The 23,528-nt window shown below is 33.3% G+C and overlaps 1 long non-coding RNA gene across 1 annotated transcript in view; it reads left to right on the top strand.

Moving 5' to 3' along the window:
• The first annotated feature begins 213 nt into the window (after positions 1 to 213).
• Positions 214 to 23,528, top strand: part of LOC145248672 (uncharacterized) — a 43,407-nt gene continuing 20,092 nt past the window's right edge. Inside the window, exon 1 of the long non-coding RNA XR_013863389.1 lies at positions 214 to 445. This is a non-coding gene — a long non-coding RNA (uncharacterized LOC145248672). The remainder of the gene's footprint in view (positions 446 to 23,528) is intronic.

Raw genomic sequence — 23,528 nt, 5'->3', positions numbered from 1 at the left:
ATCTCAACTTGATAGAAAAACAATTCGACACACTTAACTAATACACGGACATACACGCAAAACATAAATTTACTAAAGAAATCCAAACAAGCCATTATTAGCAAAAATTATCTTAACTAGATAGAAAAATAATTCGGCACACTTTTTTTTTTACACGAGGAACCAAATAATGATTACACCGTCTTATGTGACTTAAATCCATTGTTCTTTAGCAGTTGATTTTCTTTTTAAATAATTTCACGTTTAAATCGTGTTTTTCATCTTTTAATTTTGATTCTTTTATATTTCCATATATTTTGTTTCTTAATGAATTGGACACACAAAACAAAAGTTGTATCAATTTACTAATGAAATTCTGACAAACAAAACAAATTTACTGTTTTTAACACAAAAGAAAAAAACGAATTCATCATGATTTTTTTTTATTGAATTCCTGAAATGAAAGGTAAGATTTTTTTCTTTTCCTTTTTAACGATTTAATCAATGACTTTTAAAATAATTTTAAACATTAAAACATTTATTTTTATTCCAATCACATAAATAAAAAATATATTTTACAATAATCCCCGATTAGAAAAAAAAAATCAGTGCCTGTTAAGATAGTCGACAAATCGATTTTTTAAAAATATCTCGTTATAAGCATGTCGAAAATATTAACATATTCACAAATTACGAAAACTCATCAAGTTGAACAACTGCTATTGTATTTTTAGTTAAAAAAAAGTCTATTACTGTAGACTACAAATGTTGGTTTAATCTAAACTCTGTATTCAGACTGTGTTAACACTTCATAATCTATTTTATGATATCTATATATAAAAAAATGAAATTTTACCTAATTTTCCCAAAAAGTTACTTTTACGTATAAATAACTTATTATTTGATGAATATTCGTAATTTTTGAAAATATGACTATGTTCGGTGCTAATGCAGAGAGTGATATCCGCGCTATTTTTAAAATCGTATTTCCACGTTTAATTAAATTTTTATGATGTTTTTTTTTTAATTCAATTGTAAGGTTACAGTACAGAATAGGTACAAACCACCCTCCCGTCCCCATGTTAAGAATGACTTTTAAAATAATAACGTTATTATTTCAGCACGGATCTCACTCTCTGTATGAACACCAAATAGTTATATACAGTTAAATACGTAGTAATGCTTTTGCTTAAACGACATATCTTAAAAAATCGATCCATTAACTCTATCTTGAACAGGCACAAAAAATCTCCTAAAATTATATTATGTACTTATTTACTATGCCTTCCACGGGACAGAGTTAGACACTAGGGTCGTTTTTTAATGTGGAGAAAAGGTACAAAAATAAAAAATTGTCTCAGGCGTGAAGGATTTCTCCTCTAACGAAAGAGAACAAGAAAATGAAGTGCAGCATCTGAAGAACAGATACTACACTTTGATCTTGACCAAAAGGCCAAGCTGACATTTAGATTTAAAAAAAAAAATTTTTCTTTTTTTTCTGTCTACATTAGCTATTATGTCGCTGTAATAATAGTAATAATAATATTAATAATAATAATAATAATAATAATAATAGTAATAATAAATAATAATAATAATAATAATAATAATAATAGTAATAATAATAATAATAAATAATAATAATGATAATAATAGTAATAATAATAATAAATAATAATAATAATAGTAATAATAATAATAAATAATAATAATAAATAGTAATAATAAATAGTAATAATAATAATAGTAATAGTAATAATAATAGTAATAATAATAATAGTAATAATAATAATAAATAATAATGATAATAATAGTAATAATAATAATAAATAATAATAATAATAGTAATAATAATAATAATAAATAATAATAATAAATAGTAATAATAATAATAGTAATAGTAATAATAATAGTAATAATAATAATAGTAATAATAATAATAATAATAAATAGTAATAATAATAATAGTAATAATAATAATAGTAATAATAATAGTAATAGTAATAATAGTAATAATAATAATAATAGTAATAATAATAATAATAATAATAATAGTAATAATAATAAATATTATTATGTCGATGGAGAATTCCGCTGGATTTTTTTATGTTTTCTCACATATTTAAATTTTCGAATGGCGATTTATTTTTTTTTATAAAATTTACATAAAATGAACACATTTATTGGCCATCACCAACTAGCAGAAACTTAATATAAAAAAAATATTTGTAAATCTTTACAATCTAACAAAACGTAGTTTATTCCTTAAAAAATAAGTTGACTTTAATTTTGGCAACTACGTTTTAACAGCTTTAAAATATCCGCAAAAAGGATAAAATAATAAATATTTAAGCTTTTAAGGTGGGTTATGTGTAATAAATTGCGAACAGACGGGCTTACCTAACAAACGCTCGAGGTGTGCACTCTGCAAAGCGGGCACGTCCAAAGAAAAATGGCAAGATGGCGGCGGCCGGTTGATATTGCCAAGTAATCACACAAAATCTCGTGTTCTCTCGCACACACAAGAGTTCAGCTTAGCATAAAAACGGGTCACTGTGAGCAAGAAGGGGGAAGGAAAAACGTAGTCAAGACAAAGACGACGCTTCTGACAACTGAGAAGAAAAAAGAAGAAAAAGAGCAAGAAGTAGAAGAGGAAGAAGAGAACGATACATGAGAAGACGAGGTGTGTGCGGTTTTGAGTAAATCGAAACAGACAGAAAAAAAAACTCTGATTACAGGTTATAACTTTCCCATATATATTTAACATAAAATGAGCACCCACTTCATGACCGGTTAGCAGTCAATAATATCTGTCATTTTTTTTTTTGTAGGAGAGAAGAGAGTTTTCAGGGTGGGGGATCACTTTCCTATATATATTTAACATAAAATGAACACCCACTTCATGACCGGTTAGCAGTCAATAATATCTAATTTTTTTTGTTGGAGGGAAGAGAGTCTTTAAGGTGGGGGATCACTTTCCTATATATATACTTAACGTAAAATGAATATAAGGTTTTGCTTTTTTATGTTTCCTTATCGATGGGGATTAGATCATATGTGTTGTTAACTATTCTGTACTTCTTCTTTTTTTTACATTTTCACCCCAAACAAAGCACATTTCCACTTTGATGTAGGGGGGCTACTATTAGAGACATAAGGTACAGGCGTACTATATGGGTAGTTGGGCAGCAAGATGTCGGTTTACATTACACTTGAACTTCTGCATGTCAGTACAGTTGGAAAAGTAGGAACCATGAAGGGAATTCCAAAGTCTAGCGGTTCTGGGGAAGATACTACTGGAGTAGAAGGCTCTCTTATATCTAGGGATCTCTACTATGAAGGGGTGGGATTTAGCTGTTTTTCGGGTTTGTCAGGGGTATTTACTTCGAGGGGGTACAAGTGCTTGCAGTTCGTTGGAGCATTCACCGTTAAAGTACTTGTAGAATAGGCAGAGGGATGCTACATTTCGTTAATGGAACAAAGGCGAAAGTTTAGATGATAGTTCAGACCTATCAGGTTGGCGACTCACTTTTGAACTTTGTCTAGGAGTTAGAGACTAGTAGCAGATGCACCAGCCCAAATATGACAACAATACTCCATACATGGGCGAATGGTGGCCTTATAGAGGTACAGGACACTTTCAGGCATTAGTAGCTTTCTAGCACGCTAGAGAGAACCTACCTTTTTCGCAGCGGTCCTGGCAATGCTCTCAATGTAATTGTTCCAACTCATGTTTCCCGTGAATGTACGGCAGAGGAGTTTAAAACATGCACTTAATAATTTAATAAACAAAAAATTCCATAAAAATGTTATCGTTAAAATTTATTTTATTGCAATCCAATAAAAAACATAAAAAAATTATGAAAACTCATCGAATTGAACAACTGTTATTGTATTTTAATAAAAAAAAAAGAAAAGTATATCACTATAGATTGCAGATGTTGATTTAATCTAAACTTTCTGTTCCGAGAGTGTAAAGTCTTCATTGTCTACTCTATGACATCTAAGAAAAATGCAATTTTACCTAACTTTTTGAAAAAGTTACTCTTACCTATAAATAACTTTCCGCTCGGTGAATTTTCATAATTTAAAAAAAATATTACTATTTTCAAAATTACAGTTAAGTACGTAATAATGTTTTTGATTAAAAAAATATTACTATTTTCGAAATTACAGTTAAGTACGTAATAATGTTTTTGATTAAAACGACATATTTTTAAAAATCGATGTATCAACGCTATCTTAAAGAAGCATAAAAAATCTCCTAAAATTTAATCTGACATTTATATTTTTGTCATATATATATATATATATATATATATATATATATATATATATATATATATATATATATATATACACGAGGGGCGTGCAATAAGTAATGCCTCTAACCCACTTCCCATAGAGTGGAGCAACGAAACTTGGCACAGTTATTAGTCTTTCTCTACATAGTAACCACCCAGTGTTATGCATTTCTTCCATCGTTTGATGCAGCTCTGGAAACCGTTTTTGTAGAACATCCCAGGTTGGTCCTCTAACTACGATCTGACTTCAGAAATGAAGGTTGCACCATCTAGGAAACGCTTTCCTTTCAAAAACACCTTCATGTCTGGGAAGAGGTAAAAGTCAGAGGGTCCAAGGTCAGGAGAGTAGGAAGGATGGGGGAGGATTTCATAACCACACGTCCGTGATTCTGATTTGGCAACATGTGAGTTGTGGACTGAAGCATTGTCCTGTAGGAGGAAGGTACCTTTGCTGATCTTGCCCCGCCTCTTGATTTTGATAGCTTCCCTTAATTTCCTCAAAAGTGAAGCATAATAGGCTCCTGTAATTGTGGTACCCTTTGCCAGGAAATCTGTCATCACTACTCCGTCCTGGTCCCAGAAGACTGTGAGCATGACCTTGCCAACAGAGGGCTGCACCCTTGCCTTCTTTGGAGGTGGTGAGTCCAAATGCTTCCACTGCATTGATTGGGCTTTGGTCTCTGGATCATAGTGATGGACTCAGGTTTCATTCTGTGTAATCAGTCTTTTGAAAAACTTTGACTCATCTTGGCACATCTCCAAATTCATCCTCGAGCACTCGACATGTTCTCGCTTCTGGAATGGTGTAACCTGGGAATCCATCTGGCAGACACCTTATGCATATGCAAATGGTCATGAATGAGTTTCCACAGACCTTGTACTAATCTTGACATCTTGGGCTATTTAGCGAATAATAATGCGCCGATCTTCCAAAATGGCAGCCTCAACTTGACGGCCAGATGCCTCATCAACGGCAGAAGGGGGCTACCAGACTTTCCACAGACTTCCGGATTTGTTTGAATTCACGATGCAAGCGTTTTACAAGGTCACATGATGAGGCATTATCACTGTAAGTTCATTTCATTTCATCAAAAGTCTCCTCTGGTGTGCGTCCTTTGAAATACAAAAGCGGATCACTTTTCGACATTCAATAGGCTCCATTTCACACCTGATTCTGTTCAAACAACTGTAAAACAGAAAGCACAATTAGTTCAGAACTGTAATTTGCCACATAACCCATAGAGATATAAATCATTGCACATGCAAATTTTCAGCTAGATCAGACAACTGGAAGTGGGTCAGGGTCATTACTTATTGCACGCCCCTCGTATATATATATATATATATATATATATATATATATATATATATATATATTGTCTACACTGCCTATTATTTCGCTGTGGAATTCCTTTCGATTTTTAATGTTTTTTTCAATGTTTAAAATTTTAGAATGGGGATCACTTTCTTTTACGAATTAACATACTAATAATAACATATTTATTAGTCATCACCAACTAGCAAAAAATTAATATAGAAAAAATAGTTGTAAAACTTTACAATAGCAATCAATAATATCTGTAATTTTTTTGTTGGAAGGGAAGAGAGTGCAGCTTTTTTTTTTTTTTTTTTACAAGGGTGTCACCACTTATCAAGGCCCAGAGGCCACTCGAGGATAAGGGTTAATAGGTATACATTAGTCATTGTGATTTTAGCATAGTAAACAGTGGGAATTTTGAAACTTGGATTACTTAGGGGGACGATTCAATTAGAACTTGTTCAAATTGGACTTTTTCTTTTTTTTTTCATAGGTATCAACTCATTATCAAGGCCAAGAGGCCACTCAAGGATAAGGGTTAAAGAGTGTACAGTAGAAATTGGACGATATAATAATCATTAGTAATGAAAATTTGTTAAATTTGATAACTTATATGGAACGGCTCATCAAGAACTTATTTACGTTAGACTTGAACACAACTATATTGTAGTCAGCCGGAAAGCAGGAAAACGGAAGACAATTCCACAGGCGTGCAGTTCTAAGAAAGAAGCTTTGTTCATGGAATCTACGTTTAGGTTTAGGCACAGATAAAGAGTGGGGGGAATTATTGATAGTGTTTACAGCTAGACGAGTGTTTCTTGTGAAAGTTTTGCGAGGGGGGACCATAGATTGAAGCTCAGTCGAACACTTTCCATGAAAATAACGATACATCAGAGACAAACTCGCAACATCTCTTCTGTGAGATAGAGGTTGCAAGGAAGAGAAAAGGACATCTCCTACGAGGCTACGAAGTCTATTTTGAACTCTATCAAGGCAGGCCAAGTCCTTTCTAGCAGCTCCTGCCCAGATGTGGCAACAGTATTCCATCCTTGGACGTACCTGGCTCTTATATAGATAGAGAATTGCATCAGCAGTGAGATATCTACTGGATCGATAGAAAGATCCCACCATTTTTCCAGCGGCCTTGGCAACAGATTTGATGTACGTGTTCCATTTAAGATCAGGAGTAATGGTCAAGCCCAGAAGCTTGTCAAAACTTGAGGCCTCCTGAAGACGAGAGCCATTCATTTCAATTGATGCCAGATGTGGATCAGAATGTTGATGATGTAAAGAGAGAAGCTTGGTTTTAGATGCATTAAAAGTAACCACCCCCTCCTTTCCCCATTGTACTACATGCTCAAGATCAGAGGAGAGAGAATTGGAGAGAACTTGGTCGTTGACTGTCTTAGATAAATGGTAGTGTCGTCAGCATAAATGTCTACAAATGATGTAAGGATGTGATTTGGAAGATCATTAATGTAGATCAGGAAAAGAGTTGGGCCCAGGATGGACCCCTGAGGGACACCGGCATTAATACTGTGGGCTTCTGATTTTTGCCCATCAACTACTACTCTTATGAACCTATCAGAAAGAAATGATTTAATAATTGAGAAGACATTTCCAGCTATACCATAGCTAGAGATCTTATGAAGTAAACCTTTATGCCATACCCTATCAAAGGCCTTAGATATGTCAAGAGCAATTGCCCTAGAAAGGTTGCCTCCGTCGAGAGATTTGCTAATCCTATGAGATATAACTGTAAGCACATCTGCTGTAGATCTAGCAGAACGGAAACCATATTGAGTGTCACTAAGAAGGTTATTTTTGTTGAGATGGTTGATTACTTCTGTATTTAACACAGATTCCAGCAACTTACTCATGGCGCACAGGAGACTTATTGGCCTGTACTGAGAGGGGGATGAGCGATCACCTGAATTCTTTAATACAGGGCATACAGATGAAATTTTTCAGGGAGATGGGAAACTATTCTCCTTAAGACAACGTTTAAATAGTTTTGTAAGTATGGGCGCTAGTTCAGGTTGAAGTTTTTTGAGTACTATAATTGGAATACCGTCAGGGCCAGTTGCTTTACTGGAATCAAGGTTTTTGATTAGCTTGGCAACATCACGTACAGATATACATATATCACATAGTGTGTTTTCAGATACAGGAGGAAATATTGGGGGTTGGCGGCCTTGATCGCAAAAGGTAGAATTAGCTGCAAAATTCTTGACAAAGAGTTTGGCTTTGTCTGATGCTGACGAGATTACCTCAGGTCTATTGATGATAGTTGGAATGGAGCGCACACTTCTGTTCAGAATTCTGTTTGCTATTTGCCAAAACTGGTGGGAACCAAGCCGCTGCTCAGCTACTTTGGACTTAACAGATTGAGCATGCAACCATCTTGCGCTCTTTATTACTTTCTTACAATGGTTGCTGGCAGTCCTGAAAGTGGCTTTAGTTTCCATACATCTATTACGTTGGAAACAGTGGAAAAAGTGATTTCTGTGCGCAATGGCAGCAGCACATTCTGGAGAGAACCATGGCTGGCTGTTAGGTTTTTGCTGAAACTTTTTTGAGGGTATGAAACGATCAATACCTACAATTAACCATTCCGTCAGGTCTAATACTATAGAGGACACATCCTTTTTAAATATGGAATGCAGAGGGAGATCAGTTATAAATGTCCGGAAGCTATCCCAGTCAGCCTTAGTGTATCGATATACTGTACGATGGAGAGGTACGTCTGGGGACTTATTACATTTCATTTTTATCTTAATTGATACAACAGAGTGGTCGGAAGATCCAAGAGGCGACAGAACAGAAACTGAACATAGTTCAGGGCAAGTTGTGAGAAAAAGGTCTAGTAGGCCTGCATACTGGCCGTCATTGTCGGGCACACACTCATATAAGTTTTTGCTTTCTTATGTTTTTTCGATAGGTATTAAATCCTATATGTTGTTAACTATTCTGTACTTCTACTTAACAATTTTATAAACTGAAGATACCCTAAAAATGTCATTGTGACATTTATTTGGTGGTTTCTACCAGTATTTTTTTTAATTATTGATTTTTAAATAGTTTTAACTTCCATTATAGCTGTTTTTATCAGCCAATTTTTCTAATTCTAATGTGAGATTCAGCACAAATTTTTTAAAAGTAAATAAACTCTTTGAAATAAGTTAAATCATAAAACAAACTTATTCAAATAGGTAGAAGAGTTACTTATGTTGCCTTTGGTAACAATCATTGGTGATGTATTTGATTTTTACACCTTTTTCGTTTTTGGCTAAGATGCCTAATTAATTTTTTGCAATTGTTAGGTGAAATTACAAATTAGTTAGCAATGCCCCCCTTTCTCATGTTAAGTATAGCTCTGTAAATAATACCATTATTATTAGTAAGTAGGATGTCCTTTTTCAAAAAAATAGAATATATGAGTACATGTCCCTACCGGAATTAAAAATTTTAAATTAAACTTCCTTCATTTTTATAGAATTTAAATAAAAAATAAATGGAAAAGATGGCACTTTTTAAATATCAAATATGAATTTGAATATTAACATTTAAAAAAGCCAACAACAATATTTTTACAGTATCTTTTGTTTATAAAATTATTGGTGAAAATATCCTTTTTATTTAATACAGAACAAAAAAAGTGCATAACAAATTTAACCCCCTTTATTTTTATAGAATGTAAAACAAAAAGTAAAAGGGCACTCTTTTTAAAATATCAAATATTATTTTGAATATTTGAGAAAGACAACAACAATGTTGTTACTATACATTCCTTAGCCTTTTGGCTAGGAGCAAAGTGTAGTATATGTTCTGATACTGCACTTCACCTTTCCTGACCTCGATCAGTGGAGGAGAAATCCTTCTAGATTGAGGCAAATTTTATTTTTGTTCCTATCTAGAGTGCCCCTTTTTGGGGAGATGGATTTTCCCACATTATAAACCAACCTTATATCTTACTCTGCCCTCGGGAAGAGGCAAGTAAATAGGAACAATATCTTTCTCTAATAAATTAGTTGGTGAAATTATCAACTAGTAAAAATACGTGGGCTTTTATCCTCCTTAAAAACGTAAGCGAAATATATATTAGCCACCCCCTCCCCTAATAACTGCTGCAAAAATTAGAAATGGCGACTAATTACATGCCTGACTGGCCATGAATTAAGTGTTCATTTATGTTTAATTCATATAGGAAAGTGGTCTCCTACTCTAAAATCTAAAATATTTTTTATTTACTTCAGTGCACATATGTTGAAGTATAAAAGCCTCAAAATTTGAGCTGCCAAAGTCTCTAGCAAACTATTAAGCCAATTTTTAGTCTAAACATTTGAAATTTACATAATGGGTATTCAGACAGGCAGTAAGCATTTTAATCAGTTTTAAGGCGAAAATACCGCTGCCAAAAGGTCAAAGTTGATAGAGTTGACCATTAAAGATTCTAGCAAACTCCTCGTAAGGAGTGTAATAGAACGTAATATGACTTGTGTGTAATAGAACGTAAGATAACCTCTAATCTGTAGTGGAATAGGTACACAAATGGATGGTCACATTCAATGCTGCCAAGACTAAAGTTGTTTCCTTCAATAACTACAAGAAATCTTCTCTACCACCAATAGCAATAACCAATGACTTTATCAAGACTAAAGTTGTTTCCTTCAATAATTACAAGAAATCTTCTCTACCACCAATAGCAATAACCAATGACTTTATCAAGACTAAATGTATTTCCTTCAATAATTACAAGAAATCTTCTCTACCACCAACAGCAATAACCAATGACTTTATCAAGACTAAACGTATTTCATTCAATAATTACAAGAAATCTTCTCTACCACCAATAGCAATAACCAATGACTTTATCAAGACTAAACTTACTTCCTTCAATAATTACAAGAAATCTTCTCTACTACCAATAGCAATAACCAATGACTTTACCAAGACTAAATGTGTTTCCTTCAATAATTACAAGAAATCTTCTCTACCACCAATAGCAATAATCAATGACTTTATCAAGACTAAATGTGTTTCCTTCAATAATTACAAGAAATCTTCTCTACCACCAATAGCAATAACCAATGACTTTACCAAGACTAAATGTGTTTCCTTCAATAATTACAAGAAATCTTCTCTACCACCAATAGCAATAACCAATGACTTTACAAAGACTAAATGTGTTTCCTTCAATAATTACAAGAAATCTTCTCTACCACCAATAGCAATAACCAATGACTTTATCAAGACAAAAGTTGTTTCCTTCAATAATTACAAGAAATCTTCTCTACCACCAATCGCAATAACCAATGACTTTATCAAGACTAAAGTTGTTTCCTTCAATAATTACAAGAAATTTTCTCTACCACCAATAGCAATAACCAATGACTTTATCAAGACTAAACTTGTTTCCTTCAATAATTACAAGAAATCTTCTCTACCACCAATAGCAATAACCAATGACTTTATCAAGACTAAAGTTGTTTCCTTTAATAATTACAAGAAATCTTCTCTACCACCAATAGCAATAACCAATGATTTTATCAAGACTAAAGTTGTTTCCTTCAATAATTACAAGAAATCTTCTCTACCACCAATAGCAATAACCAGTGACTTTAACAAGATTAAAGTTGTTTCCTTCAATAATTACAAGAAATCTTCTATACCACCAATAGCAATAACCAATGACTTTATCAAGACTAAACGTGTTTCCTTCAATAATTACAAGAAATCTTCTCTACCACCAATAGCAATAACCAATGACTTTATCAAGACTAAACTTGTTTCCTTCAATAATTATGACCTTCACCTTCACCGAGGTGAACGATTTATATGACCTTCACCGAGGTGAACGATTTATATGACCTTCACTGAGGTGCGCGACTTGACACACAAAAATAAACCGCCTCTTAATCACCTGCTAACGCACGCGTCACTGTAACGTCCAATGACAACAACAACAACAACAACCTTCTCACTCGACCTGCCTTTATACCACTATCTCAATCCCTTCTCTTGCGCATGCGCCTGTAGATTCCTGACAACCTCGAGACTTCCGCTTATAAAAACCCAAGTTTTGTTGTCGCGCATGCCTATACAAGGCACAAACACGAGGGCGTTTGTTGTGTTGGTAAGTACTACACTCCTCCCTTATCTTATGATCACATAGAGTGCACTCCGGGGGGTGGCCTCTTAGTTAGTTGTCTTCTGCGAAGGGTGGTATTTACACTCTCGGATTCAGGTTCTGGTTCTGGTTCTGGGTGTGGTTCTGGTTCTGGTTTTGATCCTGCCTGATCAGACGAACTACAACTACCACTCTCTTGCTCGGTTACCTCACTCATTAGCAGCTCATCATCTGATGATTTATCGCTCTCTGTAGTTGTGGGATGTACTTCACTAGCTGGGCGAAGATCGCGCACATGGCGTGGGGTTCCATCAACAAGGACCGACTGCTGGCTGACCACTCCAGATATTCGTCCTCGCTTGAACTTGGTGGTGCACCAATTTCCAGGGGGTCTAACCCAAACTGGATCCCCTACCTTGGATTTCTTATGACTCTCCTCGTCAATTGGTTGGACAGTGTCAATGCCCTTTATCCTAACACGGTATTTGTGTATGACATTGGCCGGTGCTGTTGTTAGTGTCTTCCCATCATTTGGTGTGATGTTATATTAATACATGGCCTCCATAATGGTGCATTGCTTTCTGGCAGCACTTCTCTTGATGCTACGATGGCTCCTCTCAGCAATGCCATTCCCTGATTGCACATGAGCACATCGCAGTCGTAGTCGGACACCCAGTGGTAGACGCAGAGAGAATCCGTGTAAAAGTGTAACTTCTTCGACTGCCATTGCAGTGCCAGATTTAAACCCTTTACAACAGCATCCAGTTCTGCCAGGTTGATGTGTTGAGCATCATTCACGGGTCGTAGCCAGCATGCGTCTTCAATTACATTTCCACGTTGCTCCAAGAACACTCCCAATGCCAAAGAACTAGCGTCAATCCACACATTCACAGTGTCCCCATCGACACACCATTCTCCACGGGCAGGATCCTCCTTGTTAACTTTCTCTAGGGTTTCTGTCGTCATCAGAGTTAGAAGAGCATCATCAGATACATCATCCCAACCTGTAATTACTAAACTTGCCCTGTGTTTGATGACGCCAACAGCTGCTCGGAGCCAGCCACACGCTGGTAAGTGACCAATAAGTTTCCCACACAAGGAAAAAATAGTCCGCCGCGTAATAACATCAGGGATGGTTGGAATCTCACTGCCACGCCTCCATCGTAAGGTACCGTCTTTCCCGCAAACGTCCAATCCTAATACCCGTGCTCCATCTCTCAGACGTTCGGGATCCTTGCACTGCAACCCGAATTGAGCTAACTTTTCTCTGACGTGCGACGCAGATTGTATGTCTTCATTGATGTACACATCATCAGTATAGGCTGATGTTGCGTTCTCAGTGGTCTTTTCCTGGGACAACACTGCATTTACGATGGTCTTCATGATTTGCGGTGCGACATTCAGCCCAAAGCCAAGCCGAGTAAGGCAGTATCTCTGACCCCGGAACCACACTGTCTGGAACGGCCACAATGTCTCATCCACTCGCACCTGCAAATAAGCCTTCCGCAAGTCTACTATAGACACATTGGAGACCTTCTGGCGCCATTCTCTCAGCTTGCTGGCGCACACGTCAGCATCGGCAGTGTACGTCTCAATGTATCTATTGAGTTCACGATAGTCCAGCATCGGATGAACTTTTGATTTGTTATGCTGGACTACCGCCATTAAGGGAATCAGACCCTTGGGTGGTCCCAGCTTGTTGGGGTAGGGGATCAGCCATCCATCCTGGATCTATGCCTCAAGTTCCTTCTCGTATTCATTACGGGCCTCGTCGGGTATCGAGTACTCTGCAATGCTATTCTTGAGTTTGGTTGGCGCCCTTCCTTCCGTCCACTTCCATGATGCAGTCCATGCTTTTTAGTGAGGGTCATAATCCACCTTAAAATCAGGCCGATCAATGTGAACTGCAGCACACACTGGGGTTTCCAAAAATCGCACAGTCCCATCTCTTCTGATAACCACTCCCCCCAGTGCCTTAATAGCATAATATCCCAACAGTACATCGAATCCCAGCAAATCCCCTTGCATCACCAGCACATTAATGCTTGCGGCCACACCAGAGTCTGTGTGGACTTTGACAGTTCCGGCTCCACAGCAAGCTTGCGTATTGCCACCTATTGTGGTTACTTTGATGTTCTGCTTTGTCCAGTTTCGACACAACTTGGCACTCATGATGGTGTGTGAGCACCCGGAGTCGAGAAGAGCTAAACAAAGCACTTGGTTCACGTACACATTTCTTGTCGGTTGCGCGTCAATTAAATCTTGTCCGGGGAACAGGGCGGTGCTGACGTCCTGCCCCCTGATGCATTTCCCGCACAATTTTGGGATAAATGTCCATAACTACCACATTGGAAACAGCGCGGGCACCCCCGCCCCTTGTTAGTACAATTTCTTGCAATATGGCCTCGCTGGCCACAGCAGAAACATCTCCCATTGGTCGTGGGTCTCAAACTGGGACTCTTTTCAGCATTAGTCTTGGCTGCCTGCGCCATCATTACAACCGGTTCCCTCAGGTCCTCCTCATCTCTGATAATGGCTCGAGCGCGTTCTAACAAATGTTCCATGGGCGTTACAGATACGATGGTGGAAGCCCTCAAAAGTTGCTTAACATGGGTGGGAAGGCCGGCCACAAACGCATACGCCAGTGTTTGCTCTGACACTCCATTGCCAAATAGAACTGCAAGTTTCTTCAGCTCCGCGAAGAAGACGTCCACGGTTTCTCCTGGCATGAGCTTCCTAGTGGCAAATGTTTCATAGGCCGTACAGGGATCCATGGCAAATGCCTTGTATAAAGCATTTTTTATACAGGTAATATCAGCCTTCTCCACAGCACTCAGTTGCTGATATACACTTAGGGCGCCTCCAGCCAATCTCAAGGGAATCACGGTATTCACCCCTTTTATTTCACAGAGGTTGCAGGTCAGCTCGACCCTTTTGACCCAGTCGACAGCAGAAGTGGATCCGTCGAATTCGGGTATCAGTTTTAAATCAAACTTTGCCCCTGCCATAGTTGTCCAGGAAAAGAGACAAAATGAAATCGCCGAAATAGCTTATGACCTTCACCTTCACCGAGGTGAACGATTTATATGACCTTCACCGAGGTGCGCGACTTGACACACAAAAATAAACCGCCTCTTAATCACCTGCTAAAGCATGCGTCACTGTAACGTCCAATGACAACAACAACCACAACCTTCTCACTCGACCTTCCTTTATACCACTATCTCAATCCCTTCTCTTGCGCATGCGCCTGTAGATTCCTGACAACCTCGAGACTTCCGCTTATAAAAACCCGTTTTGTTGTCGCGCATGCCTATACAAGGCACAAACACGAGGGCGTTTGTTGTGTTGGTAAGTACTACAATAATTACAAGAAATCTTCTCTACCACTAATAGCAATAACCAATGAATTTATCAAGACAAAAGTTGTTTCCTTCAATAATTACAAGAAATCTTCTCTACCACCAATAGCAATAACCAATGACTTTATCAAGACTAAACTTGTTTCCTTCAATAATTACAAGACATCTTCTCTACCACCAATAGCAATAACCAATGACTTTATCAAGACTAAACGTGTTTCCTTCATAATTACAAGAAATCTTCTCTACCACCAATAGCAATAACCAATGACTTTATCAAGACTAAATTTGTTTCCTTCAATAATTAAAAGAAATCTTCTCTACCACCAATAGCAATAACCAATGACTTTATCAAGATTAAAGTTGTTTCCTTCAATAATTAAAATAAATCTTCTCTACCACCAATAGCAATAACCAATGACTTTATCAAGACTAAAGTTGTTTCGTTCAATAATTGCAAGAAATCTTCTATACCACCAATAGCAATAACCAATGACTTCATCAAGACTAAACGTGTTTCCTTCAATAATAAAACATCTGCTACTAGTCTCTTGCTGCTAGTCAAGGTTCAAAAGAGAGTTGGCAATCTGATAGCTTCTGAACTGTCATCTAAGCTTCAGCTTCTGTCCCATCGACGGAATGTAGCATCCCTCTTCCTGTTCTGCAAATAATTTAATGCTGACAAACCGCAAGCACTTGTACTCCCTCTACTCCAACCCGACAAGCAGCTACATCCCACCCATTTACACTAGATGTTAGGGAGCCTTCTATCCCAGAACCGCTAGAGTTTGGAATTCCCTTTCAGGTCCCTGCTTCCCCAACTATACTGACATGCAGAAGTTCAAGTGTAACGTGAACTGAAATCTTACTGTCAAACTCCCTACATAGTACACCTGATGCTTATATAACTGATAGTAAGCCCCCCTACATTAAAGTGGACTTGTTTCGGGTAAGGGTGAGGGTAAGGGTTGACTTGTTTGTGGTAAAAATGCAATAAATACTTTTTAAATATGACTTGAACGTAATAGAACGTAATATGACTTGAACGTAATAGAACATAATATGACTTGAACGTAATAGAAAATAATATGACTTGATCATAATAGAACATAATATGACTTGACCGTAATAGAACATAATATGACTTGATCATAATAGAACGTAATATGACTTGATTGTAATAGAACATAATATGACTTGAATGTAATAGAACGTAATATGACTTGAATGTAATAGAACATATTATGACGAACGTAATAGAACATAATATGACTTGAATGTAATAGAACATAATATGACTTGAACGTAATAGAACATAATATGACTTGAACATAATAGAACGTAATATGATTTGAATGTAATAGAACGTAATATGACTTGAATGTAATAGAACATAATATGACTTGAACGTAATAGAACATAATATAACTTGAATGTAATAGAACATAATATGACTTGAATGTAATAGAACGTAATATGACTTGAATGTAATAGAACGTAATATGACTTGAATGTAATAGAACGTAATATGACTTGAATGTAATAGAACGTAATATGACTTGAATGTAATAGAACGTAATATGACTTGAATGTAATAGAACGTAATATGACTTGAATGTAATAGAACATAATATGACTTGAATGTAATAGAACATAATATGACTTGAATGTAATAGAACGTAATATGACTTGAATGTAATAGAACGTAATATGACTTGAATGTAATAGAACGTAATATGACTTGAATGTAATAGAACGTACTATGACTTGAATGTAATAGAACGTAATATGACTTGAATGTAATAGAACGTAATATGACTTGAATGTAATAGAACGTAATATGACTTGAATGTAATAGAACGTAATATGACTTGAATGTAATAGAACATAATATGACTTGAATTTAATAGAACGTAATATGACTTGAATGTAATAGAACGTAATATGACTTGAATGTAATAGAACGTAATATGACTTGAATGTAATGGAATGTAATATGACTTGAATGTAATAGAACGTAATATGACTTGAATGTAATAGAACATAATATGACTGTAACGTAATAGAACATAATATAACTTGAATGTAATAGAACATAATATGACTTGAATGTAATAGAACGTAATATGACTTGACTGTAATAGAACGTAATATGACTTCAATGTAATAGAACGTAATATGACTTGAATGTAATAGAACGTAATATGACTTGAATGTAATAGAACGTAATATGACTTGAATGTAATGGAACATAATATGATTTGAATGTAATAGAACATAATATGACTTGAATGTAATAGAACGTAATATGACTTGAATGTAATAGAACGTAATATGACTTGAATGTAATAGAACGTAATATTACTTGAATGTAATAGAACGTAATATGACTTGAATGTAATAGAACATAATATGACTTGAATGTAATAGAACGTAATATGACTTGAATGTAATAGAACATAATATGACTTGAATGTAATAGAACGTAATATAACTTGAATGTAATAGAACGTAATATGACTTGAATGTAATAGAACGTAATATGACTTGCATGTAATAGAACGTTACATGACTTGAATGTAATAGAACGTAATATGACTTGAATTTAATAGAACGTAATATGACTTGAATGTAATAGAATGTAATATGACTTGAATGTAATAGAACGTAATATGACTTGAATGTAATAGAACATAATATGACTGTAACGTAATAGAACATAATATAACTTGAATGTAATAGAACATAATATGACTTGAATGTAATAGAACGAAATATGACTTGACTGTAATAGAACGTAATATGACTTCAATGTAATAGAACGTAATATGACTTGAATGTAATAGAACGTAATATGACTTGAATGTAATAGAACGTAATATGACTTGAATGTAATAGAACGTAATATGACTTGAATGTAATAGAACGTAATATGACTTGAATGTAATAGAACATAATATGACTGTAACGTAATAGCTCATAATATAACTTGAATGTAATAGAACATAATATGACTTGAATGTAATAGAACGTAATATGACTTGAATGTAATAGAATGTAATATGACTTGAATGTAATAGAACGTAATATGACTTGAATGTAATAGAACGTAATATGACTTGAATGTAATAGAAGGTAATATGACTGGAATGTAATAGAACGTTATATGACTTGAATGTAATAGAACGTAATATGACTTGAATGTAATAGAACATAATATGACTTGACCGTAATAGAACGTAATATGACTTGAATGTAATAGAACATAATATGACTTGAACGTAATAGAACGTAATATGACTTGAACGTAATAGAACATAATATGACTTGAATGTAATAGAACGTAATATGACTTGAATGTAATAGAACGTAATATGACTTGAATGTTATAGAACATAATATGACTTGAGCGTAATAGAACGTAATATGACTTGAATGTAATAGAACGTAATATGATTTGAATGTAATAGAACATAATATGACTTGAATGTAATAGAACATAATATGACTTCAACGTAATAGAACGTAATATGACTTGAACGTAATAGAACATAATATGACTTGAACGTAATAGAACATAATATGACTTGAACGTAATAGAACATAATATGACTTGAACGTAATAGAACGTAATATGACTTGAATGTAATAGAACATAATATGACTTGAACGTAATAGAACGTAATATGACTTGAACGTAATAGAACATAATATGACTTGAATGTAATAGAACGTAATATGACTTGAATGTAATAGAACGTAATATGACTTGAATGTTATAGAACATAATATAACTTGAGCGTAATAGAACGTAATATGACTTGAACGTAATAGAACATAATATGACTTGAATGTAATAGAACATAGTATGACTTGACTGTAATAGAACATAATATGACTTGAATGTAATAGAACGTAATATAACTTGAACATAATATGACTTGAATTTAATAGAACGTAATATGACTTGAATATAATAGAACATAATATGGCTCTAATGTAATAAAATGTAATATGACTTGAATATAATAGAACATAATATTATTTGAATGTAATAGAACATAATATGACTAAAATATAATAGAATGTAATATGACTTGAATGTAATAGAACGTAATATGACTTGAATGTAATATAACGTAATATGACTTGAATGTAATAGAACATAATATGACTTGAACGTAATAGAACGTAATATGACTTGAATGTATTAGAACATAATATGACTTGAATGTAATAGACCGTAATATGACTTGAATGTAATAGAACGTAATATGACTTGAATGTAATAGAAGTAATATGACTTGAATGTAATAGAACGTAATATGACTTGAATGTAATAGAACGTAATATGACTTGAATGTAATAGAACATAATATGACTTGAATGTAATAGAACATAATATGACTTGAATGTAATAGAACGTAATATGACTTGAATATAATAGAACGTACTATGACTTGAATGTAATAGAACGTAATATGACTTGAATGTAATAGAACCTAATATTACTTGAACGTAATAGAACGTAATATGACTTGAATGTAATAGAACGTAATATGACTTGAATGTAATAGAACATAATATGACTTGAATGTAATAGAACATAATATGACTTGAATGTAAAAGAACATAATATAACTTGAATGTAATAGAACGTAATATGACTTGAATGTAATAGAAAATAATATGACTTGAACGTAATAGAACGTAATATGACTTGAATGTAATAGAACGTAATATGACTTGAATGTAATAGAACATAATATGACTTGAACGTAATAGAAAATAATATGACTTGAACGTAATAGAACGTAATATGACTTGAATGTCAAAGAACGTAATATGACTTGAACGTAATAGAACGTAATATGACTTGAACGTAATAGAACATAATATGACTTGAACGTAATAGAACATAATATGACTTCAACGTAATAGAACATAATATGACTTGAACGTAATAGAACATAATATGACTTGAATATAATAGAACATAATATGACTTGAATGTAATAGAACATAATATGACTTCAACGTAATAGAACGTAATATGACTTGAATGTAATAGAACGTAATATGACTTGAATGTAATAGAACATAATGACTTGAATGTAATAGAACACAATATGACTTGAATTTAATAGAACATTATATGACTTCAACGTAATAGAATGTAATATGACTTGAATGTAATAGAACGTAATATGACTTCAACGTAATAGAACATAATATGACTTCAACGTAATAGAACGTAATATGACTTGAATGTAATAGAACATAATATGACTTGAATGTAATAGAACATAATATGACTTGAATTTAATAGAACGTAATATGACTTGAATGTAATAGAACATAATGACTTGAATGTAATAGAATGCAATATGACTTGAATGTAATAGAACGTAATATGACTTGACTGTAATAGAACGTAATATGATTTTAATTAATAGAATGTAATATTACTTGAATGTAATAGAACATAATATGACTTGAATGTAATAGAACATAATATGACTTGAATGTAATAGAACATAATATGACTTGAATTTAATAGAATATAATATGATTTGAATGTAATAGAACGTAATATGACTTGAATGTAATAGAACATAATATGACTTGAATGTAATAGAACATAATATGCCTTGAATGTAATAGAACATAGTATGACTTGAATGTAATAGAACGTAATATGACTTGAATGTAATAGAACATAATATGACTTGAACATAATGGAACATAATATGACTTGAATGTAATAGAACATAATATGACTTGAATGTAATAGAACATAATATGACTTGAATGTAATAGAACATAATATGACTTGAATGTAATAGAACATAATATGACTTGAATTTAATAGAACATAATATGACTTGAATATAATAGAATGTAATATGACTTGAATGTAATAGAACGTAATATGACTTGAATGTAATAGAACATAATATGACTTGAATGTAATAAAACATAATATGACTTGAATGTAACAGAACGTAATATGACTTGAATGTAATGGAACGTAATATGACTTGAATGTAATAGAACATAATATGACTTGAATGTAACAGAACATAATATGACTTGAATGTAATAGAACGTAATATTACTTGAACATAATAGAACATAATATGACTTGAATGTAATAGAACATTATATGACTTGAATGTAACAGAACGTAATATGACTTGAATGTAATAGAACATAATATGACTTGAATGTAATAGAACATAATATGACTTGAATGTAATAGAACGTAATATGACTTGAACGTAATAGAACATAATATGACTTGAACATAACAGAACGTAGTATGATTATAATGTAATAGAACGTAATAAAATTTGAACATAATAGAACGTAATATGACTTGAACGTAATAGAACGTAATATGACTTGAATGTAATAGAACATAATATGACTTGAACGTAATAGAACGTAATATGACTTGAACGTAATAGAACATAATATGACTTGAATGTAATACAACGTAATATGACTTGAATGTAATAGAACGTAATATGACTTGAATGTAATAGAACATAATATGACTTGAGCGTAATAGAACGTAATATGACTTGAACGTAATAGACCATAATATGACTTGAATGTAATAGAACGTAATATGATTTGAATGTAATAGAACATAATATGACTTGAATGTAATAGAACATAATATGACTTCAACGTAATAGAACGTAATATGACTTGAACGTAATAGAACATAATATGACTTGAACGTAATAGAACATAATATGACTTGAACGTAATAGAACATAATATGACTTGAACGTAATAGAACGTAATATGACTTGAATGTAATAGAACATAATATGACTTGAACGTAATAGAACGTAATATGACTTGAACGTAATAGAACATAATATGACTTGAATGTAATAGAACGTAATATGACTTGAATGTAATAGAACGTAATATGACTTGAATGTTATAGAACATAATATAACTTGAGCGTAATAGAACGTAATATGACTTGAACGTAATAGAACATAATATGACTTGAATGTAATAGAACATAATATGACTTGAATGTAATAGAACGTAATATAACTTGAACATAATATGACTTGAATGTAATAGAACGTAATATGACTTGAATATAATAGAACATAATATGGCTCTAATGTAATAAAATCTAATATGACTTGAATATAATAGAACATAATATTATTTGAATGTAATAGAACATAATATGACTTGAATATAATAGAATGTAATATGACTTGAATGTAATAGAACGTAATATGACTTGAATGTAATATAACGTAATATGACTTGAATGTAATAGAACATAATATGACTTGAACGTAATAGAACGTAATATGACTTGAATGTATTAGAACATAATATGACTTGAATGTAATAGACCGTAATATGACTTGAATGTAATAGAACGTAATATGACTTGAATGTAATAGAACGTTATATGACTTGAATGTAATAGAACGTAATATGACTTGACTGTAATAGAACGTAATATGACTTGAATGTAATAGAACATGATATGACTTGAATGTAATAGAACGTAATATGACTTGAATGTAATAGAACATAATATGACTTGAATGTAATAGAACATAATATGACTTGAATGTAATAGAACGTAATATGACTTGAATGTAATAGAACGTAATATGACTTGAATGTAATAGAACGTAATATGACTTGAATGTAATAGAACGTACTATGACTTGAATGTAATAGAACGTAATATGACTTGAATGTAATAGAACGTAATATGACTTGAATGTAATAGAACGTAATATGTTTTGAATGTAATAGAACGTAATATGACTTGAATGTAATAGCACATAATATGACTTGCATGTAATAGAACGTAATATGACTTGAATGTAATAGAACGTAATATGACTTGAATGTAATAGAACGTAATATGACTTGAATGTAATAGAATGTAATATGACTTGAATGTAATAGAACGTAATATGACTTGAATGTAATAGAACATAATATGACTGTAACGTAATAGAACATAATATAACTTGAATGTAATAGAACATAATATGACTTGAATGTAATAGAACGTAATATGACTTGACTGTAATAGAACGTAATATGACTTGAATGTAATAGAACGTAATATGACTTGAATGTAATAGAACGTAATATGACTTGAATGTAATAGAACGTAATATGACTTGAATGTAATAGAACATAATATGACTTGAATGTAATAGAACATAATATGACTTGAATGTAATAGAACGTAATATGACTTGAATGTAATAGAACGTAATATGACTTGAATGTAATAGAACGTAATATGACTTGAATGTAATAGAACATAATATGACTTGAATGTAATAGAACATAATATGACTTGAATATAATAGAACGTAATATGACTTGAATGTAATAGAACGTAATATGACTTGAATGTAATA

Source organism: Euprymna scolopes, chromosome 27 (genome assembly GCF_053919585.1).
Source record: "Euprymna scolopes isolate OS-2025 chromosome 27, ASM5391958v1, whole genome shotgun sequence".
NCBI lineage: Eukaryota > Metazoa > Mollusca > Cephalopoda > Sepiida > Sepiolidae > Euprymna > Euprymna scolopes.
The sequence above is the reverse complement of the archived record's forward strand: the minus strand, read 5'-3'. Positions and strand labels throughout refer to the sequence as shown.